The sequence below is a fragment of the Notechis scutatus genome, chromosome 1, assembly GCF_049901735.1.
Source record: "Notechis scutatus isolate UNSWTSFEM ecotype Mainland chromosome 1, rNotScu1.2, whole genome shotgun sequence".
NCBI classification, from domain to species: Eukaryota; Metazoa; Chordata; class Lepidosauria; order Squamata; family Elapidae; genus Notechis; species Notechis scutatus.
In genome coordinates, this window is record NC_142009.1 from 331,225,578 (window position 1) to 331,250,063 (window position 24,486).

The 24,486-nt window shown below is 43.7% G+C and overlaps 1 protein-coding gene and 2 long non-coding RNA genes across 3 annotated transcripts in view; 1 reads left to right on the forward strand and 2 right to left on the reverse strand.

Moving 5' to 3' along the window:
• Positions 1 to 24,486, reverse strand: part of LOC148133542 (uncharacterized) — a 726,392-nt gene that overhangs the window by 314,796 nt on the left and 387,110 nt on the right. The gene's annotated exons all lie outside the window — the stretch shown is intronic.
• Positions 1 to 24,486, reverse strand: part of EFNA2 (ephrin A2) — a 285,035-nt gene that overhangs the window by 183,456 nt on the left and 77,093 nt on the right. The gene's annotated exons all lie outside the window — the stretch shown is intronic.
• Positions 6,781 to 9,379, forward strand: LOC148133545 (uncharacterized). Its single transcript, XR_015746971.1, has 3 exons — positions 6,781 to 6,853; positions 8,982 to 9,049; positions 9,084 to 9,379. It is a non-coding gene; the product is annotated as an uncharacterized LOC148133545 (long non-coding RNA).

Below are 24,486 nucleotides of genomic sequence, written 5' to 3' on the forward strand. Positions count from 1 at the left end.
CAAGGTTGACTCAGCCTTCCATCCTTCCGAGGTGGGTAAAACGAGGACCCAGATTGTTGGAGGCCGTAGGCTGACTCTGTAAACTGGTTAGAGAGGGCTGTAAACTACTACATAGCTGTATATAAGTGCTATTGCTATAATGACCGTTGCAGCGTCCCCATGGTCACGTGATAAAAATTCAGATTGGTGGGGGCAAGAGGCTGACTTTGTAAACTGCTTAGAGAGGGCTGTAAAGCATTGTGAAGCGGTATATAAGTCTAAGTGCTATTGCTATCGCTATTGTGCGACCTTCCGACAAGCAAAGTCAATGGAGAAGCCAGATTCACTTAACAACTGTGATATTAACTTAACAAATGACAGTGGTTTGTTTCATAACTGTGGCAAGAAAGATTGTAAAATGGGGCAAAAGTCACTTAACAAATGGCTCACTTAGCAACAGAAATGCTGGGATGGTAAGTCGTGGATTGCCTGCATTATCAGAATTTTGCAAGTCTGTTATGTACTTCACTTATTTAGGTAGCTGTTTATCGAAAATCCCTAACAGGAAGGACTCTGGTTTATACTCAATCTGTTCTTTTGTTATATCTTCTAGCCATTTTCTAATTCTCTGCCAGTATTTTTGGGTTTCTTTACAAGACCACCACATATGAAAAAAGGTTCCATCTATTCTTTTACATTTCCAACATAACAATAAACATATTAACAGCGGCCAGACTAGCGTTTGCTCAATGTTGGAAACTACCTAACATACCTACAGAACAGATGATCATCCAAAAAATCTTGTGCAGAAATGGACAAACTAACTCTAGCCTTAAAAAATAAAGATTCTTCAATATATTTTAACAATTGGAATTGCTGGTATAAATGGTTAGATCAAAGATAGACTTTATATTGTAAGGTAAAGAAGAATAGGACAAATCTATATGACATATATATGGATGAGATGTGCGTATATGGCATAAGTCAAGAAGAGAAAAGATCTTACAAACTGTCGAAAATGAGAATGTTTTTAAGTGTTTATTTTTCCTTTCTTTTTCTTTTTTTTCTCCTTTCTTTTTTCTTTTCCTTTTTCTTTTTTCTTTTTGCTCTTCTATTCGTGTATATGTTGTTGATTTGTTTTTAATTGTAAAATCAATAAAATTTGTTTTAAAAAATTTTTTTTTGCAAGTCTGAAAGTACATGGCCCCTCCATCAGAGTTATAAGATAAGAAAATAGGGAGGATTCCTTCTGAACTGCTTGCCCTGCGAGTCTTTGACATTTCACCATAGCCATCTTGCTTTGGAACAACTCGTTGAGGGAGAAGAGTTACACTAATACCAAAGAAATGGTGGAATAGAATCATCAAAGAAAGGGCACAGAAGGAGGGACAGAATGAAATGTGAAGGATAAAAATTTAAATATTTTTTTTATTTATTTTAAACAATTAATTTGAATTGTTAAATTGTCCCGTGGCGAGTTGTCCTGTGGCAAGTTGGCCGTGGCTGCAGCGAGACGTCCCATTCTGTTGCCCTGTTCACATTCCTGCTGACGGCTAAGCCACCTTTTATCTGACTGTTCCCTTGATTGGTTTAACAGATTGACAGACTGACACAGTTGGAAGGGACCCTGGAGGTCTTCTAGTCCAGCCCCCCGCCCAGCAGGAGACCCTACACCATTTCTGACAAATGGCAGATCAATCTCTTAAAACCTTAGTGCAGTGGTGGGGTTCAATTTTTTTTACTACTGGTTCTGTGGGCGTGGCAGGGGAAGGTTACTGCAAAATCCACATTCCCTCCCCACCCCACTAACCTGCTTTCCAGCTCCGTTCTCCTGTGCAGGGCAACCAAAGAAGACCCAGCCCATTAGCTGGGACTCGGGAGGCAAAGGTGGGATTTGCCGGTTCTCCAAACTACTCAAAATTTCTGCTACCGGTTTTCCAGAACTGCTCCAGAACCTGCTGAATACCATCTATTACAATCTCTCCTTGTTCAGTTTCCATCCATTATTCCTTGTCTGGCCTTCGGGTGCCTTGGAAATTAGCTTGACCCCTTCCTCTCTGTGGCAAGCTCCTGAAATATTGGAAGGCTGCTATTGTGTCTCCCCTGGTCCTTCTCTTCACCAGACTAGCCAGGCCCACTTCCTGCAACCATTCATCGTGGTTCTCCTTGCCCTGTCTCCCAAAGTCATGCAGAGTTATGTGGATTAACCCAAGTTCTATATTATATCATCTCTATAGGCATTTGGCTGGGGATTAAAAAAAATGTCTCTAGTTATATCTCTAGGACCTGCTTAATAGGGTTACAATATGGCATCATCCAGTATGTGTGTGTGTGCGTGTGTGTGTGTGTGTGCATGTTTGTGTGCCAAGAAGAATGGCTGCAGCTGTATAATAAAAATTGTGTGCCTTTAGTAATTTATATGATTTCTACAGCCGCCCATTTCATATATACAGTAGGTAGACTTACAACAATTGAACCCAACGTTTCTGTTGTTAAGTGAGACATTTGTTAAGTGACTCTTGCCCCATTTTACGACCTTCCTTGACCCAGTTGATAAGTGAATCATCGCAGTTGATCAGTTTATAACACAGCTTTTAAATGAATCCGGTTTCCCCATTCACTGGTCAGAAGGTCACAAAATGGGATCACATGACCTTGGAACGCAGCAGCGGTCATACGTATGAGTCGGTCGCCAAGCATCTAAATTTTGACCACATGATCACGGGGATGCTACAAAGGTCATGTGAAAAATAATCGTAAGTTACTTTTTTCAGTGCCGTTGTAACTTTGAACTAAGTAAATCGAGGACTATCTTTATGTGACTCTGTACCTGCATACAATGTCAACACATATACAAAAACAGAGCTTTGATTGTGCTTGCCTGTTTTCATACATATAGTCCTGCCCGCTGTAGAGCACAACTGCCATTACAATATTTACCATATATGTAGTACAAGGGAGCTCTTGAAAAGGGAAGGCTCATGAAATAGATATCCCATCAATATCCTGCTTTGGGCAAACCACGATGCGAATATATTTCTATTTTTACTACATAGTTAAGCTGCCCATAGTTGCTTTGGACAGCAAGGCGGGTAGCATATTTTATTTATTGGTTATTTATTTGCCACTCTGAGACTACTCTAGGAGGCTTACAATAAGAAAAAGAAAGAACAGGAAAGGAGTGCAAATAGAAGAGAAGTAAAATAATGGAACAATAAAGTAAAATAAGCAATGACAAAGGAACACAAGATGAATGATACATCAATATGATAACCAAAAAGATGGAAAGCAGAGAGCAGAAGTAAAGGGATGGTAGACTTTGCCAGCAATCTAAGAGAGAGAAAGACACACAGAGAGAGAGAGAGAGAATGAAAAAGAAAGAAAGAAAGAAAGAAAGAAAGAAAGAAAGAAAGAAAGAAAGAAAGAAAGAAAGAGAGAGAGAGAGAGAGAAAGAGAGAAAGAAGAGAGAGAGAGAGAGAACAGAGACTATAACTGCTAACATCTGTCGCTCTCACCTTGGGCACCTTTAGCTGTGGGGTTTGAGGTATTATTATCCAAAGTAAAATATAATTAAAAAATAATTTACCATTAACTACTGCAGGCCCATATCAGTCAGCTACCTACCAGATCAAACTGGCAAGATTTGCCCAAACAGGATTTTAACTGCCAGGCAATTTTTATTTTGTTTACGATGTTCTGTTTTTAATTTTGAATTCTTGTTTTTCCAAATTCCATTTTAAATACAAAGAAGCCTCATTTTTAACCGGTTGATTGCAGCAGGGGGTATTATTTGGTTATTCATTTGTTATTAACCACACTTGAAGGATACTGTACTTTCTTCTGGCAATTTGCAACATTTGCCGAACCCAACTTGGTGCCAATTCCTGCGTTCGCATCATTGCACCATTTTTAATTGATTGCATCAATGCCCAGATCGCCAAACTCTGGGAATGATGTAAATGACATGTCATTTTAATCATGACACAAATGAAGCAAACTGCAGAAACGGATCTGCCTCACGTGAAGCCGTAAGCATTGAAACCTACAACACTGGGGGTGTCACAGTACAGAGTTTTAATTGTGTAACGAGAATCCAGCTGTGGTTTTAATCCAGGGAAGGGAGAGGGGCTTCCTTCAAACTAGTGTTGTCCTAAGCACCAATATTCATTAGTTATTTTATTTATTTTATTTTAGATTTTTTAATCCCACTTTTAACTATTTTTTATAAAGAACTCAGTGGCAGACATGCCTAATATTCCTTTCTCCTCCTGTTTTCCCCACAACAACCACCCTGTGAGGTGGGTTTGGGCTGAGAGAGAAGGGACTGACCCAAAATCACAAAGCCTTCAGTTTTCATGGCTAAGGCGGGACTAGAGCTCACCGTCTCCTGGTGATTGGCCCAAATCACCCAGCTGGTTTTCATGTCTAAGGTGGGACTAGAACTCAGTTACCTGATGATTGGCCCAAATCACCCAGCCAGCTTTCATGCCTAAGGCGGGGCTAGGACTCAGCTTCATGTTTTTCTAGCCATTCATTCGTTCAATTTAACAGCCACCCAATTCTGGAGGACTCACAAATCCTTAAAACAGCCACGGATGTATGCTTGCCTGTAGAGTATATCCAAAGGCCACTGTCCCTGTGTACAGATGCAATGGAAGAGGCATGACTGTGGCACATGGTAAATTAGTAACAAATAACAGAATAACAGAGTTGGAAGGGACCTTAGAGGTCGTCTAGTCCAACCATTGCTCAAGAAGGAAACCCTATCCCATTTCAGACAAATGGCTGTCCAGTCTCTTCTTAAAATCCTCCAGAGTTAGAGCAACTGCACCTTCTGGAGGCAAGTTGTTCCACTGATTAATTGTTCTAACTCAAGGAAATTTCTCCTTAGTTCTAGGTTGCTTCTCTCCTTGATTAGTTCCCATCCATTGCTTCTTGCTCTACCTTCAGGTGCTTTGGAAAATAGGTTGACCCCCTCTTCTTTGTGGTAACCCTTCAAAATACTGGCTATACACTGCTATCACGTCACCCCTAGTTCTTCTTTTCATTAAACTAGACATACCCAATTCCTGCAATTGTTCTTCATATGTTTTAGTCTCCAGCACCCTAATCGTGATTGTTGCTCTTTTCTGCACTCTTTCCAGAGTCTCTACAACTTCTTTATAATATGGTTACCAAAACTGGATGCAGTATTCTAAGTGTGGTCTTACTAAGGCTTCATCAAGTAATACTAGTACTTCAAATGATCTTGATTCTATCCCTCTGTTAATGCAACCACACTACTCTGTAGGCAATGGTACTTCCAATTATTATTACCTTTATTGTCAGAGTACATGTGTACAATGAGATTGTACTTCCAATGAATTTACACACCCATACACATTAAAGATAGCAGCTATTTATGAGTTCTCACTTGTTACTTTCCCATTTGGAAAAAAAAAATGTATTTTTTGCACAAGTAGAAAATTCAGGACATTTCGGAGAGCTGAGGATTTCCCTTAGGAATGTTAAATTGTTGTTGTTTCATTGTGTGTAATTACAGTACCAGATTTATTTGCATCTCATTTTGGAAAATAGCCCTTAAAGGATAGGATTAAAATAAAGTATCTATGTCAAGCAAGGGATAGTCCCAGTGCAACAAACACACAACCTGTTTCGCTGTTCTGAAAAATCCTCCAATTAGCCAATGCCCTATTTCCACAAAGGGAAGAGAGTTCGATTGCACAAATCTCGTTTTTTGCCATCACCAAGAGTCTTTACAATTTCTCTCCCTTTCAGCTGCGTCTTTTCCCCACCTTCAAAAGTGGGATGAATAACACTGACCTGTTACAGAAGGGCTGAAAGAATTATTCCCACTGGGTGAATTTTGTGCACACTCATGAGAGAAGGAATATGTTATTTTCCGTTAGATTTTTATTTGGCTCATTGTTGTACAAGCAAGAGAGTGATGACTACCATGATTACACATCGGATTCGGCAGCCTTTCGTTGGCACTGAGAAATCACAGGCCCTTTTTACATGTCTACGCTTGGAAAAAGCAACTTCTAAAATTGTCACCTCTTTGAAGATCTAGAAGTCCTCCTGAATTGAAACTCTGCACATGGTTTAAATACCATCTCCTCTTCCTCCTTTTCTTGTTCCTCCTTTCTTCTTCTCCTCCTTCTCCTTCCTCTGTTTCTGCTGCTTCCTCATCCCCTTCTCCTTTCTTCCTCTTTTCCTTTTCCCTCATTCTTTCCTCTTCTTCTTCCTCCTCCCTCCTCCTTCTCCTCTTCCCCCTTCTTCCTCCTTTCATCTTCTCCTTCCTCCTTTTTCTTCTTCCCCACCCCTCTTCCTCCTCCTCCATTTTTCTTTTTCTTCTTCTTCTTCCTCCCCCTCCTCCTCTTCTCTTTCCCCCTCTCTTCCAGAACATTTCAGATGATTGTTCCCCATCACACATAAGCAAACACATACACACATTGCACTGCACATTGCACAAAGGCTTTTTGTTTCCCACCCTGCCAACAAGTAGATTCCACCTTGAGAAATGCAGCTAAAATCACCCAGGCCCAGATTTCGCAGCCCAAACCCCCAACCTCTTGCAAATCATCAAAACTCGCTTGGATGCTGCAACAATTATCCGCTATTCTCCAAAACCGCGTTTCTTCCCAGACCTCAGCAAAGCCCCTTTGGGTGCAGAGGCCACAATCCCCCCCACCCATGGGGGTGGTGGTGGAAGGGGAGCAGGAGAAGCAACTGTGAAAAGTTAACCTCTGCCTGTTCCGATCCTTCTTTCTAACTTTCTGAGGAGGAGGAAGAGAAGAACGGGCGGGGAAGTGGTGGGCTCCAAGACGATAGGGTGGAAAAGACAGCCAGAGGGGCGAATCGGACCTGACAGGTATTTAACTTGGGCTATTTATTGCAATTATTTGGAACGCCCTGAGAGGATTAAAAAAAAAAGGGAGAGTATGCAGTGAAATTATTCACCCTGCCAACTTTCGCCGCTGTCTCCTGCAAAGCCCAAAGTGGCTCCGCCCGGCCGAGCAGGCCGGGTGTAAGCGAGGCGTCTCCTTCTCCCGACGAGCAGGGCCTCTCCGTTCACAGATGAGCAACCAGCTGTGACTTCTGAACTTCCCTCCCGCCCTCCCCAAATCCCCGTTTCCATCAAAGGGAGCTTATCCCTTTCAAGCCAATGGCGCCCCCCGCCCCCCCGCTCCCTCTCCAGCCTCCATCCGAGATGCCAAGGGAGCCAAATTCCATTGTCCCGGCATAAAAGCCGGGAGGCAGCGGAGCGAGACAGGGACGGGGGACGGTGACCCATCTCGCTTTTCCAGCTTGGAAGCTTTAGCCCCTGAAAAGGGCCCCGGTTCTCTTTTTCCTGTGGCTTTCATTAAGAAAACCAGGAAGTATCGGTTAACGTTGGAAGGGTGCCAAGATGCCCTACAAAGGTTTTGGGGAGCGGGGGGAGACGACGACAGGGGACGGGACTTCAGCACGGAGGGTCTGCGGACGGACGGGCAGGCGGGCCAGGCCTCTTTTGTGCGCTCCGAACGATTCCACCTTAACTTAAAAGCTAAAAAGAGGGGGAAAAAGAGAGAGAGAGAGAGAGAAAGAAACAAAAAGAAAGAAAGAGGCCCAACCGGCCCAAACAGAGCATTTAAACATCTCCCACTTCATTAATTTGTGGAATTTCAATGTGATTAATTCAGTCTGGAATTGACCCTTCGCTTCGCCAACAACAGGCCGGGGCTGGAAAGAAGTCATTTGTTTTCTGCCCCAAATTGCCAGGGGAGCAGAAATGGTGGGGAGGGGAGGAAGGGGAGGCCTTAATCACATCCACAGAACGCCCTCTTGGAAGCCTTCCCTTCTTTTAGCCAAAGCTTCTCCGGCTTTTTTTTTTTTGGCTGAAATATAGGCGACGGGGCCGACCAGAATGGAATAGCAGCTGGACCGGCCTTTACACACTCTCTCACACACACACCCCTCCGTCATCCCTGCCCCACAAAGATTTAATGACAAATGCAATTAAATTATTTTTTATAAAAGGCAAGGCCGAGGCCTACCCTAGGCCTCGTATTTGACAGGGTTTGATCAATCATAGACAAGGAGGAGACGATCAATTGACAATATTTGACCCTCCGCATCGATTTGCGTCTCGGCTCTGCTAATTAACAATTTTCGGGGCTTTGCATCGTGCGACCGAAGGCTGCAGCCGAGGCGACAGCTGCAGTTCAACGAGCAGAGGCACTCTGCACATCCTCAGAGGGATAAATGAGGGGAATATATGCCTGCTCTGCACAGATGATTGATATCCGGCACGGAGAAGCAAATTCGGTAATTCATCTTCTGGCTAATCCTCAACAATTTTGCTTCGCGTAAAAATCCAGGAAAAGCACTGTTCCTCTTGCTACGCTACGCTAAGCTGCCACCCTTATCAACTAACATCTGAGGTGTGTTCAAATTGCATTTTCCAGAATCCCCTACACCGATAAACAATTTGGGAGTTGTAGCCTGAATAAGGAATGACAGAGTTGGAAGGGACCTTGGAGGTCTTCTAGTCCAACCCCTTGCTCAGGCAGGAAACCCTATACCATTTCAGACAAATGGTTATCCAGTCTCTTCTTTAAAATTTCCAGTGGTGAAGCATTCACAAACTTCTGGAATCAAGTTGTTCCACTGATTAATTGCTGTAATTGTCAGGAAATTTCTTAGTTCTAGGTTGCTTCTCTCCTTGATTACTTTCCATACATTGCTTCTCATCTTGCCTTCAGGTGCTTTATGGCAGCTTTGCTATCATGTCACCCCTAATCCTTCTTTTCATTAACTAAATATACCCAATTCCTACAACCATTCTTTATATGTTTTAACCTCCAGTCCCCTACATACATCCAGAAGACTGAGATTAAGGAAGGTAGAGTTAGAACTAGTCTTCAATTTATGACCACAGCTGAGATTAGAATTTACATCTCTAAGCAATATAGTTGGTAAGTGTGTCACACCCACTTTTATGACCCTTTTTGTTGCAGTTGTTAAATGCATCCAGATTCGGCCATCGACTTCGGATTCACAAATGGAAACCATAGGATCCTGGAACGTTGCAACTGTCAAAAATGCACGCTGGTTGCCAGCGCGCGAATGTTGATCACATGACCACAGGGACACTGCAACAGTCTTAAATGTGAGGACTGGTTGTAAGTCGAGGACTACCTGTAATTCCTCCTTTTTGCAACTCCATTCCTGTTCCTACAAACAAGAAGGGGATTTTTTAGAAGTTGTCGCAGGACTGAATTTGCAGAAGCCCATTGCAGCACAAAAGCGATGTTTAATTTGGCTGATTAATCTGGGACCTCATTTAGTGTGTTTTCTGAACTCAGTCAATCCCCTGAATCGTAAACTATTCAAAGGGGCATCAAATGCCATGTCATTAAAAGAGTCCAACAATTAAAACAAACCGAGCTTAGCATGTTGTGTGAACTCAGCCAGAGAGAGGGAAGGAGGGAGGGAGGGGGACAGAGTCAAAGAGGGAGGGACAGAGACAGAGAGGGGGAAGGAGGGAGGGAAGGGGAGGGAGAGAGAGGGGGACAGAGTCAGAGAGGGAGAGAGACAGACAGGGAGGGAGAGAGAGACAGAGAGGGAGGGAGGGAGGGAGGGGGAGAGAGACAGAGGGAGGGAGAGAGACAGAGAGAGGAAGATAGACAGAAGGGAGGGAGGGGGGAGAGAGACAGAGGGAGGGAGGGAGAGAGAGGGGAGGGAGAGAGACAGAGAGAGGAAGATAGACAGAGGGGGAGGGAGGGAGGGAGAGAGACAGAGGGAGGGAGGGAGAGAGACAGAGAGAGGAAGATAGACAGAGAGGGAGGGAGGGAGGGAAGGAGAGAGACAGAAAAGAAGAAGATAGACAGAGAGGGAGAGAGACAGAGAGGGAGGAGGGAGGGAGAGAGAGAGAGGAGGGAGAGAGACAGAGAGAGAGATAGACAGAGGGAGGGAGGGAGGGAAGGGAGAGAGACAGAGGAGGGAGGAGAGAGACAGAGAGAGGAAGATAGACAGAGAGGGAGAGACAGACAGGGAGGGGAGAGAGACAGAGAGGGAGGGAGGGAGAGACAGAAAAGAGGAAGAGAGAGAGAGGAGAGAGAGAGACAGAGGGAGGGAGAGAGAGACAGAGAGGAGGGAGGAGGGAGGGAGGAGGGAGAGAGACAGAGGGAGGGAGGAGAGAGACAGAGAGAGGAAGATAGACAGAGAGGGAGAGAGACAGACAGGGAGGGAGGGAGGACAGAGAGGAGAGGAGGAGGGAGAGAGAAGAGAGGGAGGGGGAGAGACAGAAAGAGGAAGAGACAGAGAGGGAGAGAGACAGACAGGAGGAGAGAGAGACAGAGAGGAGGGAGGGAGGGACAGAGGGAGGAGAGAGACAGAGAGAGGAAGATAGACAGAGAGGGAGGGAGGGAGGGAGGGAAGGAGAGAGACAGAAAAGAAGAAGATAGACAGAGAGGAGAGAGAGACAGAGAGGGAGGGAGGAGAGAGACAGAGGGAGGGAGAGACAGAGAGAGGAAGAGACAGAGGGGGAGGGAGGGAGAGACAGAGGGAGGGAGGGAGAGAGACAGAGAGAGGAAGATAGACAGAGAGGGAGGGAGGGAGGGAAGGAGAGAGAGAAAGAGAGATAAACAGGGAGGGAGAGAGAGACAGAGAGGAGGGAGGGAGGAGGGAGGGAGGGGAGAGAGACAGAGGAGGAGAGAGACAGAGAGAGGAAGAAGACAGAGAGGGAGGGAGGGAGGGAAGGAGAGAGACAGACAGGAGGGAGAGAGAGACAGAGAGGGAGGGAGGGAGGGAGGGGGGGAGAGAGACAGAGGGAGGAGAGAGACAGAGAGGGAAGATAGACAGAGAGGGAGGGAGGGAGGGAAGAGAGAGACAGAAAAGAGGAAGATAGACAGGAGAGAGAGAGACAGAGAGGGAGGGAGGAGGGAGGGAGGGAGGGGAGGGGAGAGAGACAGAGGAGGGAGAGACAGAGAGGAAGATAGACAGAGGGAGGGAGGGAGGGAGGAGGGGAGAGAGACAGAGGAGGGAGAGAGACAGAGAGAGGAAGATGACAGAGAGGGAGGGGGAGGGAGGGAGGAGAGAGACAGAAAGAAGAAGATAGACAGAGAGGGAGAGAGAGACAGAGAGGAGGGAGGGGAGAGAGACAGAGGGAGGGAGAGAGACAGAGAGAGGAAGATAGACAGAGGGAGGGAGGGAGGGGGAGAGAGACAGAGGGAGGGAGGGAGAGAGAGAGAGGGAGATAGAGAGGGAGGAGGAGGGAGAGGAGAGAGACAGAAAAGAGGAAGATAGACAGAGGGAGGAGAGACAGAGGGAGGGAGGAGGGAGGGGAGAGAGACAGAGGGAGAGAGAGACAGAGAGGGAGGGAAGGAGGGAGGGAAGGAGAGAGACAGAAAAGAAGAAGATAGACAGAGAGGGAGAGAGACAGACAGGGAGGGAGAGAGAGACAGAGAGGGAGGGAGGGGGAGACAGAAAGAGGAAGAGACAGAGAGGGAGAGAGACAGACAGGGAGGGAGAGAGAGACAGAGAGGGAGGGGGAGGGGACAGAGACAGAGGAGGGAGAGAGACAGAGAGAGGAAGATAGACAGAGAGGGAGGGAGGGAGGGGGAGAGAGAGAGGGAGGGAGGGAGAGAGAGAGGAAGATAGACAGAGGGAGGGAAGGAGGGAGGGAAGGAGAGAGACAGAAAAGAGGAAGATAGACAGAGGGAGAGAGACAGACAGGGAGGGAGAGAGAGACAGAGAGGGAGGGAGGGAGGGAGAGGAGAGACAGAGAGGGAGGGAGGGAGGGAGAGAGAGACAGAGAGGGAGGGAGGGAGGGGGAGAGAGACAGAGGGAGGGAGAGAGACAGAGAGAGGAAGATAGACAGAGAGGGAGGAAGGGAGGGAGAGAGGGGGAGGGAGGGAGAGAGACGGAGGGAGGGAGGGAGAGAGGGAGGGACAAAGAGAGAGAATTCTATCAATTGCTTAGCCAGATCTAATTATTTCTCTCTGAATACCAAGTTGTTTATAGTGAAGTAAAGTGTGAAATGAGTAACACTTCAGAACGCAACACCCTGCGTCTCACTGTGAACTTACCACCAACTAAAAACAGAAGCAAGATAAGAGAATAACTTCCCAAATCCCTGATTTTGGGTTTTGTCCAAGCCTCTGAATAGCCACCAGCAAGAGGGGATAAACACTAGGAGTGATCCAGCAAGATCCTTCTTATGTTAATCCCTGCTAATCAAAAATGAAGCTTCCATATTTAGTGGCAGTTTCTAAGCATGCCATCTTGGGGGCAGGCATCCTGACTTTTATACATACAATATTTTTATATATGCGATATTTTCCAAAGCACCAGAGGACAGGACGAGAACAGAGGTGGTATTCAGCAGGTTTTGACCAGTTCTGGAGAACCGGTAGCGGACATTTTGAGTAATTCGAAGAACCGGCGAATGCCCCCTCTGACAGGCCCCGCCCCCATCTATTCTCCACCTCCTGAGTTGCAGATGATTGGCTGGGTCTTCTTTGGTTGCCCAGCACAGGAGAACGGAGCTGGAAAGCAGGTCAGTGGGGTGGGGAGGGCAGGGGGATTTTGCAGTAGCCTTCCCCTGCCACGCCCACCAAGCCCACCAAGCCACGCCCTCAGAACCGGTAGTAAAAATGTTTGAATCTCACTACTGGATGAGAAGCAACGGATGGAAACTAATCAAGGAGAAAAGCAACATGGAATTACGGAGAAGCTTCCTAACAGTGAGAACAATTAACCACTGAAACAGCTTTCATAGGCGCTATATCACTGGAGGTCTTTAAGAAAAGGCTAGACAACCACGTGTCAGAAATGGTAGAGGGTCTCCTGTTTGAGCAGGGGGTTGGACTAGATGACCTCTAATGTCCCTTGTTAAGTGCATCCAGATCCGCCCATTGACTGGGCTTGTGAGAGCCTTCTCCACAAAGTCTATTGTTTCTTTTTTATTTTTCTTATATTTCTCAATTTCACGTATCCATAACTATGTTTATACTTATCCCTGTTATCTTATAATTGTTTGACAAAATAAATAAAATAAATAAATAAAGTTGGGTCCTCACATAATAAAATAGGATTACCTGAGTTGCATCATTTGTACCTTGACTCTAGTTGATTTATTCTATCCTCCCTTACCTCATCGACTAGCATAACACTCTACCCTTTCTCACTCTGGATGGACGAGTTGTTGTTCTTTTAATCAATCCTCTGAACACAGAATAACAGAGTTGAAAGGTCCTAAATCTCAGGTAATTTCTCCTTACTTCTAAATTGCTTCTCTCCTTGATTAGTTTCCACCCATTGCTTCTTGTCCTGCCCTCAGGTGCTTTGGAGAATAGTTTGACTCCCTCTTCTTTGGGGCAGCCCCTCAAATATTGGAAGACTGCTATCATGTCATCCTAGTCCTTCTTTTAATTAGACTAGACATACCCAATTCCTGCAACCATTCTTCATATTTTTTAGCCTCCAGTCTCCTAATCATCTTTGTTGGTGTTTTCTGCACTTTTTCTAGAGTCTCAACATTTGTATTTTGGTGACCAAAACTGGACACAGTATTCCAAGTGTGGTCTTATCAAAGAAGTATAAAGCAGCACTAATACTTTACTGATCTTGACTCCTTCCCTCGTGTCTAGAATTAAAATAAATTCTAAATCCCTGTTCTGGATGTCAGGTTTAACCAAAAGATCCAGTGCCAAGAAGTGTTCACCATTCCTCAAAGCAACTTTCTGAAGCAAATTTTATCTTTGTTTATGAGAAATCCCTGTTTTTCAAAAATATGAACCTGAAAGTCCAGCAACTTCAGAAAACAGATGTGTCCATTTATACAACATCCTATTAAGTACTTGGAGACCACCATGCTTACTGTAGCTATCTCAGATTAAATGTACCCTACTTCATCCAGGAACTTGGGTCTAGAAAGAGGGGTTTCTTCTTATTATACTCCCCTTACTTACTGCCATGTACCTGCCCCAATTGATCACAAAGCTGGCTGCGTAACTTTGGGCCAAACACCAGGAGATGGTGAGTTCTAATTCTGCCTTAGCCACAAAGCTAGCTGGGTGACCTTGAGCCAGTCTCTCTCTCTCTCAACCCTATAAAGAAGAAAGCCATGCCAAGTCACTTCTGCAAAAGGCTGCCAAGAAAATTTCACAGCTTTGTCCAGGCAACCACCAGGAGTCAACACTGATTTGAACGCACAATTTAAAAAAAATAATGAAATCAATTGTGTGAGCCAGCAGCACAACATGTATTGTTATGATCCTATACTTCTCAAAACCAGGAAATTGTCTTAACACCTTGTCAAATTATGTTTCCTTTTTCATGCAGCCTTATTTGCTCTAACATGGTGTTTTTCAACCTTGGCCACTTTAAAAGGTGTGGATGACAACTCCCAGAATTCCCCAGCCAGCTATACTGGCTGGGGAATTCTGGGAATTGAAGTCCACACGTCTTAAAATAGCCAAAGTTGAAAAACAGGGCTCTGGAGCCTTCCAGGAAGATAAGAATAATTTGCATCTCATTGGTGAGGTAGTGAACATTTTATGTGCCAGCAATGTATGGGCAATCCTCGACTTATGACTACAATTGAGCCCCAAATTTTCTGTTGCTAAGTAAAATTTTTGTTAAGTGAATTTTGCTCCATCTTACGAACCTTTCATGTCCCCGTTCTTAAGTGAATCACTGAAGTTGTTCATTTAGTCACATGGTTGTTAAGTGAATCTGTTTACCCTGTGGACTTTGTTGGTGAGAAGGTCCCAAAAAGGGATCACATGATCCCAGGATACTGCAACTGTCATACATGTGAACCAGTTGCCAAGCATCTGAATTTTGATCACAGGGATGCTGCAATGTTGTTAAGCGTGAAAAATGGGCACAAGTCCCTTTTATCAGCACTGTTGTAACTTCGAACAGTCACTAAATGAACGGTTGTAAGTCGAGGATTGCCTGTACTGTATCAGATGGCCATGGTTTTTCTCTAAAAGCTAATATTCTGGCCCCATAATTCTAAATTAAGCTATTTCCATCCAGCACTATCTGCTCCAACAGACAGCAAACAGAAGTGCCTTCCCCATCGACCATGAACGAATGCTTAAAATTGAGAATGACAAGGACCAAATCCAAGGCTGTAGGCTGGCACTTTCCCACGCTTCTACGTTTTAGGTTAATGGTTTTCATGGTTTTAATTTATTTGTATGAATTTATCTTTGCTGTCTTCACATGTGTTGAATTGCCCAGAATCAGGCAAGTGAGATGGGCGGTTATATAAATGGGACGAAGTAAATAAAAATAAAATTCCATGTTTGGGGTATAGAAAACATCTGTCTATTTAGCCTTATTATCTTGTCCTCTTTTAATATATCTATATATATATGGGCACGTGTAGACTTTCCCCTTGATTCTGCTTTGGGAAGCTGACAGCAAGACAAACAATTGGATTCTTAATGACTTTCACTGATACCCAAATAGCTTGCAATTGCCAGCGATGAAATCATAAAATCACATTCACTATTGCTATAAAACACGCCCCATGTTGCTTTATATGTACTCCAGCTCCAAATACATTGCCTGCCACTGTAAAACAGACTGCACAGAAAAAAGAAAAAAAAATATCCATGTAAATAAATACTCAGCCACGTCTCCCTTCCCATGATTAAAGGACTGAGCCTCGGGCAGGGCCCTCTGTCTATGCACAGAAGGACTCTTGCTTATTAATTTCAGCTCATCTCGTGTTTGGATTAAAGTTTATTTAACCCGAAACAGACACCACACAGTCACTTTTCATCAAATTGTAGCTACAGCTGTGAACTTCAGACAGAAATCCAAGACACAATTTATTAGCTTGATTTACATGCCATCACCTCCTTCAGAGTGAATGTTCAAAGCAGCTTAAAACTGAAAATAGGAAGTAGGGAAGAGAAGAGAAGGGAAGGGAAGGGAAGGGAAGGGAAGGGAAGGGAAGGGAAGGGAAGGGAAGGGAAGGGAAGGGAAGGGAAGGAAAAAAAATTGAGGAGGGAGGGAGGGAAGGAAGGAAGAAGGAAAGAAGGAAGGAAGGAAGGAAAGGAAAAAAATTGAGGAGGGAAGGAGGGAGGGAGGAGGGAAGGAAGGGGGAGGGAGGGAGGAGGGAAGGAAGCGGGGAAGGAAGGAAGGAAGGAAGGAAGGAAGGAAGGAAGGAAGGAAGGAAGGAAGGAAGGAAGGAAGGAAGGAAGGAAGGAAGGAAGGAAAAATATTTGATGAGGGAGGGAGGGAGGGAAGGAAGGAAATTAAAACATTAAAAATGCACTGTTTACTTAAAAGTATATGCCACCAGACAAAACTCATTGTAGAGAACAATACCCAGAAAAAATGTATATAAAAGATTTTTTCTAATTAAACAAAAATAAATAGGGTGCCTGGAAAGCATTGAAGTTGAAAGCTTACATACCTGCTTGGGGAATTTGAAAAGTTCCATTCCAACCCATGAAAAACAAAATGATAAATCAATGAATTTTTTTTTTTTATCATGTATAGACCTGAATGGGCTAACCTGGATAGAAGGAAATGAGGGCCAATGGTTCATAAAACTTTATACATGATATAAAGTATATCTTCAATGCAGATTAATTAATCCTACAGACCCTTGACCGAGAGGACCATACATCTTTGAATGGCAGTTTTTTCAAAGTCGGCTCTGCCAAGAGAAATTTGGTAGTATAAAAGATATGAAAATCCAGATGTAGAGTTTCAAATTCTAATTTTTGGGACCATGCCTAATTAGCTAGGAAAGCTTACATTGTTGGTAGAAATAAAGGCAGAATAGCAGACCTACGTGACTCCACGCATCTGGAAATCAATAAATACATAAATAAACAATATTTTGGAGGCAGCCCAAATTAGCATGCTGCATGCAATGACGAGACTCCAGATGTTTTAACTGAAAGCTACAAAATCGCCACAAGGAAAGTGGGGGGGAGAAGCATAATATGTTTATAGTCCCTGAGATCTGGAGTAAAATGATATGGAAACTTGTTGAAGTGAAGATGTACCTTCCCAGTAATAATAGGAAGAAGAATGGCTTATAAAGGGGGCCACTGCAGTTTGTCTGTGGCAGCAAAAACCACAGTCTCGTGGCACTTTAAAGACTAATTACATTTATTACAGCCTACGCCTTCCTGGACTTAATGAGATGTACGCAGAATTATCCTCCATGCATATTGTTTGTAAGGAGGGGGAGCAAGAAGGAAATTGTAAAAGAGATCACAGGGAAGTGAAATGCAGATGAGGGTAATTGTCTATCGATAGTGGCCTTTTGCAAAAGAGTCGCTGGGTGTGACACAGATATTTCTGCACGGACGAGCTTATTAGCACGTGGTGGAATAGATTAAAAAATGCAAGAAAAGATGGGAATAATGTCAGAATGTTTTAATATGTGTACTGAAATGCATACACACCCATATACAGGTAGTCCTCGACTTAACAACGGTTCATTTAGTGACCATTCAAAGTTACAACGGCACTGAAAAAAGTGACTTATGACCAGTTTTTCACGCTTATGGACGTTGCAGCATCCTTTAGGGTCATTTGATCAAAATATGGACACTTGTCGACCGATTCATATTTACGATGGTTGCAGTGTCCCTGGGGGTCATGTGATCCCCTTTTGCGACCTTCTGACAAGCAAAGTCAATGGGGAAGCCAGATTCACTTAATGACCGTGTTGCTAACTTATCAACTGCGGTGATTCCCTTATCGGCTGTTGCAAGAAAAGTCATAAAATGGGGCAAAACTCAACACTTAGCAACAGAAATTTTGGGTTGAACTGTGGTTCTTACTAACCTTAACAGCTGCAATGATTAACTTTACAACCGTGCCAAGAGAAGAGGTAAAATGGGGCAAAACTCACTTAAGAAATGTCCCGCTTAGCAACGTAAATTTTGGACTCAATTATTGAGGACACATATACTGATACATAGATACAAATGTAGATAAGAGCATTGAACAGGGGATAGAAGAGGCTCTACGGGTAGTCTTCAACTTACGACTGTAATGGAGCCTGCCAATTATGGTCGTTAAGTCATGATAGTTGTAAAGCGAGTTACCATGTGGCCAGACCCGTTTTTATGACGTTTTAGAATAACAGAGTTGGAAGGGACCTTGAAGGTCTTCTAGTCCAACCCCTGCTCAAGCAGGATATCTTATACTATTTCAGACAAATGGCTCGTCTTCAAAATTTCTAACGTTGGAGCATCCACAGTGCTTTTTGTGGAAGTCATTAAGTGAATGCTATGGTCATTCAATGAAGTTAATGCTGGTTTCCAGCAAAAAAAAAATTGTGGTCATGTGACTGTGGGGGTGCCACAAATGGCCATGAATGCAGGCTGGGTGCTGAGAGCCTGAAATGAGATCACCTGACTGTGGGAGGGGACAGGTGTGTGTTACATTGGAACTTTAAAACTGGATTGTAAATCTCTTTTGGGGTGGTCTGTCGTAACGATGAACAATCACAAAACGATTGGTCATAACTGGAGGACTAGCTGTACTATATAGGTATAAGAGATACCAGGAAAATACAACTGGCTCTCCAATTCGGGGAGCTCCTTAGAAAAAAAATCAAATGGAAGAGCAATTCCAGAGGCTAACAAAGTGGAGAGGTACACAACGCCACAAATAACAAGGAAGAGGAGAGATCATAGAGAGAAAATTGCAGAGTGGTCAATACTGGCTGTCTTGCAGACGACAAAAATGTGGAGGAGCAAACTTGGTCTGGGAGTTGAAGGCGTGAACTAGGAGAGGAGAGATCCAGGTTCTAATCTCCCCTCAGCCCCAGAACCTCATTGGCTGATTGTGGGCCAGTCCTTCCCCCTCTCAGTCCAGGAGCCAATCAGCTGTAGTAGGAAAGGGCTGGACAAAGAGAGGGAGACCTGGGTTCTAATCCCCCTCAGCCCACTTCAATGCCTCCCACTCAACTCAACCTACCTCACTGGGTTGTTGTAATAGGAAAGGGGCTGGACAAACAGAGGGAGATCTGGGTTCTAATCCCCCTCGGTCCACTTCAATGCCTCCCACTCAACTCAACCTACCTCACCGGGTTGTTATAATAGGAAAGGGGCTGGACAAACAGAGGGAGATCTGGGTTCTAATCCCCCTCAGCCCACTTCAATGCCTCCCACTCAACTCAACCTACCTCACCGGGGTGTTGTAATAGGAAAGGGGCTGGACAAACAGAGGGAGATCTGGGTTCTAATCCCCCTCGGTCCACTTCAATGCTTCCCACTCAACTCAACCTACCTCACAGGGTTGTTAGTATTGGGGGGAATCAGGAAGAGCATGCTGTGCACATTGCCTTTACATTTTAAGAAAAAAAATATTTTGGGGTGGGGGGAGGAAAGAAAGAAAAAAGAATCCTTGACTTTTTCAAAGAAAGAAATGCAAAACACAGAAGTGATGAGGAAGGTGAACCAGAGCAGAGGTATTTAAGGCGAGATGTCTTATAAGCATGTAAAAATAAATTCGAAAAGGCAGAGGAGTGGATACCAAAAGTGCACAAAAACAAGGGAAAAGAAGCAGACTGGGGCCAAACGAGTCCAATATTTACATGCTGTTCCCTCTTCCCGCACCATTTTTTAAAAGATAAGATAAGAAGAACTTTATTGTCATTGTACAAGTACAACGAAACTGTGGATGCACCCCAGCAACTGTTCGCAATATAATAAAACCAGAGCACTTAAAGATGAAGATAAGAAAAATAGAGTACCCAGGTCTCCATTGGCAATTAAAGAGTACAATATCTACGAATATACACAAAAATATTCTCCGTTACCTGGAGAATATCTTCAATCTTTTCCACAATAGGAGAGTGGACAAATCATGTAGCTTTCAAAACGCTGGCATTTTAAACCCCATTCCATTATTATCGAGCTGCTCGTGCCCAGGATAAAAACACAGCCACAATAACAAAATACACAAACACAACTGCATCAAAATTAGTTTTTCTCTGGGGTTTCATTAACATGCATAAAAGCTTCTGTGCTCTTGTAAATCACACAGCAGCATTGTTATCCGGTGTACGTTTAACCCTATCACGATCTTTTCCCCCCCCGCACAATTTTACCCCTGTGAGCATTATTCTGTTTTTAATGGAACAAAACAACAAATTTTAAGTTGTCTAATCCATGCTGAAAAGAAGGTCGAGAGAAGTTAGAAAGCAGAAATCTCATCAAAAAATTGACAAGAGAGAATTTTGGAAACGTTTAAATTGTTTTTATTTGGGAAATGTTTACACACACACACACACACACACACACACACACAATTCCTTAACAGATTCAGAAATAAAGAGAAAAATCTGGAGGGAAAAATCTTTTCCAGGACTCCAGCTCAAACAAATCTAAAACCAAACTTCCTTAACAAACTCAGAAATAAGGAAGAAAATGTTAAAAAAAAATATTTTCCAGGACTCCAGCTCAAACAAATCTAAAACCATAACTTCTTTAACAGTCTCAGAAATAAGGAAGAAAATCTGAAAAAAATCTTTTCCGGGATTCCAGCTCAAACAAATCTAAAAACAGAACACATTTGAACACCATCGGCATTGACAAAATCACCACTGGTCAATTGCAAAAGGCAGCTTTATACAATTTTTTTTTTTACTACTGGTTCTGTGGGCGTGGCTTGGTGGGCGTGGCAGGGGAAGGACACTGCAAAATCTCCAGTCAGAGGTGGGATTTGCTGGTTCTCCGAACTACTCAAAATTTCTGCTACTGGTTCTCCAGAACTGGTCAGAACCTGCTGAATACCACCTCTGTTTGGAACCGTTTACAACCTGGGACGGTACCAGTGGAGTTAAGGATAACAAAGGCGTGGTTTATTTTAAAATACCAACCTCTGCATCTTCAAGCATTGGGTTGGCCAAGTGTCTTATGCGTTCCCATAAGGCATATTTTTAACCCAGTTGAAGTTTAGGGGGCTACATCCACACCTATTAAACTTTATTGCTGTTCACTTTGGATAGATTTTCTGCATGCACGTGTGTGTTTCAGGGAAGTGGGGGGTGGGGAAGCTTGCTGTGTTGCACAAGCCCGACTGAAGCAGTTCATTTAGGATTCCACCAACGGTGCAAAGCAAGGAAATGGATTAATTCCGTAATCAAGTTAAGCGTGTTGAGTGAACTCAGCCACTCAGTCAATCTTAAGACAATATTGAGCCAAATGAATCGATGATGCAACTCAGCATAAGCCAGCTTTTGCTGAACACAGGCGAGCCGACTTCTCCGAGATCCCCTTTTCCTGCAAAAATCATCTTGTCATAAATCTGAAATGGACAGAGACGGCAGATTTGTGTAGGGAAGGCACACACCGAAAAACCCCTCTGAGACCTGCAGATTCTTCCCAAGGTAAACAACCTCTGTAAATGGACAAACCAGGCCTGAGAAAGGAGTCCAAACTCTTCCCACCGGTTGGGAGCTTTGTTCAGTTTGGTATTTGTGTGTGTTTGTGTGTCTTTTAAACTCTCTCTCTCTCTTCCCTTTGCTTTCCCCAGATCCCCTGACCGCCCCGCTCAATTTTTGTAGTTGCTGGCAAAAGGAGAGAAGAAAAGCCTGTTCTGCTTTAAAGCCCTGTTTACGGAGGGCTTAATGAGCACGAAATGTTACAACTTGCCAATTATTTGCTCCGTTGGTGCCACTGCAAGGAAGGAATTACGTTTGGCTAGGTCTCGGTGGACCCTCCCAGGGGTCTCTGCACAGACCTCAAAGTGCTGTTTTGCACAGCGAGATCGCCAGAATCCTGTCCCCTCAAAATAGAAAACCTGGTGGTTTTTTTTCCCCCCCTTTCCTATTTTGTCAGAGGTTGATTGGTTGGTTATTTATTTGTTTGTTTGACTTATACGCCGCTCAGCCAAAGGCGACTCTAGGCAGCTCACAATCAATAGAGACATACATCTAAAACAATACTTGGAGACATTTGAATTACATTTGAACTAAAGTGACCAATTCATGGCAATCTTGTCAAATGGCTTGGAGCAGGCCGATTGTAATTACAACCTTCCCCACAGTCGGTGAGATGTTCAGATGGTTGTTCTGCTTCTATTTGCACTTCTTTGTATTTTCTCTGGTTCTTCTATTCTACCATCAATAGGTACTGCCACATCCACTACTTTTTTGTCTTTCTTACCAACAGTAGTTAAGACTGGCATGTTATGGGGCACATGCTTCTCCGTTTGAATTCTAAAGTCCCAGAGCAGTTTTATTACTATTATTATTTTGTTCTTTCCAGCCAGGGGTCCCCAACCCACCAACCCCAGTCCATGGACCGGCGCTGATCCGTGGTCTGTTAGGAACTGGGTGTCAACTCATAAATTATTTTTATGGTCTTTTTAGAGTTGCCAACAGAAAGGAAGGGGGGAGCAGTACAGCAGCTTGCAAACACCGAAATTGCATTCCATAAATGTTTTCAAAGATAGTAACTAGGTGACGGAAGTTTCTGCCCTGCAAAATTCTAATTGGAGAGTACGATTGATAACTCTTGATTATGGATGAGGCCCATTGGAGAATAGGAATTACGATATACCCGGGGGGGTGGGGGAAAACCAGGGTCAAGGGTGAGAATTATATGTCTCAGAGTCAGCTACACCCATGCAGTGCTGACATGTTAACTCCCAATAAATCCATTTTTTAAGTTTTGGAAGTTTGGCTCATGATTTAAATGGGGGTAACTGCCAGAATCCTGACACTGGGCCACACAAGCAGCGAGCGAGCGAGTAAAGCTTCATCTGCGCATACACAGGATTTAGGCTGTGCACAAAACCATCCTCCCCCCCGCCAGGCTGTGGAAGAATTATTTTCCACAAAACTGGTCCCTGGTACCACTGGATCTAGGGTGCGTGTGAAACCAGTCTTCCCCTTTGCCCACAGAAAAATTGTTTTCCACGAAATCGGTCCCTGGTGCCAGAAAAGTTGGGGATCCCTGTTTTAGGCAGTCCATTTCGTCTTTTGGCGCTCACTTGAGTTCCCTTTGGTTCCCTCTTATGCTTCCAATTAGCTGTAGAGAATTAGCACAACGGGCTGCCGTTCAGTGTCCTTAGCACTGTCCACATGAGAAATGAAATCCAGAAGTGGAGCCCTCACTTGAGCTTTAGGCCAATGTTTTCTCAACTGTGGTAACTTTAAGGTAAGTGGACTTTAATTCACCATGCTGGGGAATTAAAGTCCACTTACCTTAAAATTGGCATGGTTGAGAAACACTGGCTTAAGCCCTTCTTTTACCCCAAAGTGGGGAGTTTACCATCCTTGCTAAAACAGACTCTTAGGGTGGGCAGCCCACTCTAAAGTGATCGTTTAAAAACCGGCACCCATTAAATCAAGAGATTCTGTTAAAAAGCTAAAAAGTTAATTTAGAAAACTGCCTTTTCTATCCAGAGCTCAAAACGTTGTAAGAAGATTGCTATTATATCACTAGGCACCACTCCACAGATATTAAGGTCATGCAAGATTTTTTTTTTTGCTTTGTTTTGTTATTCTGTTTATTTTCATTATTAAGAATCCTCATTTGTTTCATTATTCATTAGTTTAATTAGCATTTCTTTCATTATTCACAAGTTCCCTTCATTTTTTTTTCCTTTTTCCCTCTACTTCTCCTTCCAGCCTTCCTCTTCCCGGTTTTTTTAAGGCTCGCTTCTTCTATTTTAATCTGTTTTCTTTTTCTTTTCACTTTCTCCCTTCCTTTCCATTCCTTTTCCTCCTGCTCCTTATTGATATGTGTTTGGCCATGTAATAGGGAATATAGCCACAGATCCCAAAACAGCCTATTTTTTTCTCTGTCTCCCAAAGTGCCCTGGGTGATAAGGCAGCCTGAAGAATTCTGGGTAAACAAAATGCCCACAATGAAATGTATGTATGTATTGATTGATTGATTTTATCCCTGCCTAAATAGCAAACAAAAGAGGTCACAAATGGGAAGATGCTATTCATCTTTGTAACTTAACATTAGTGTAAGACCACTTATTACTATATTCCATTTTAATTTCTCCTGAAACAAAGACCCACTTGGAATCATCCATGAAATGATATGCTTGGCTTGGATAGGCTTCCACAGGCAAAAATAATGAAAGGCATTTCTTGGAGATGGATCAACATAATGTAACTTCCAGAGGGTTGCATCATTATGCTTGTTGGAGGCCTTAATTCATTGGATTCCACCTGGTTTATGCCCTATCCCTCAATTGCTTCTTAATTGTTCGCTAAACGCCCCATTTCCCCCCAAATAAAGCATTCAAACCAACTATGCTCTCACTATGCTCTCATTCCTACGGTTTTGGAATCATTCTTGAATGAGAATCAGTGAAGGACTTCATTTAAAACAGTGTTTCTCAGCCTTGGCCATTAAGAGGTGTGGACTTCAACTCCCAGAATTCCCTAGCCAGCTCTAAGAAACACTGCTTTAGAAGTAGGGGAGGGAGTCATTAGTATTAAGGAAATGGAGCAATTTTTAATCCACCTCTCCTGCCCATCTTTTGATGAGTCCCCTTCAC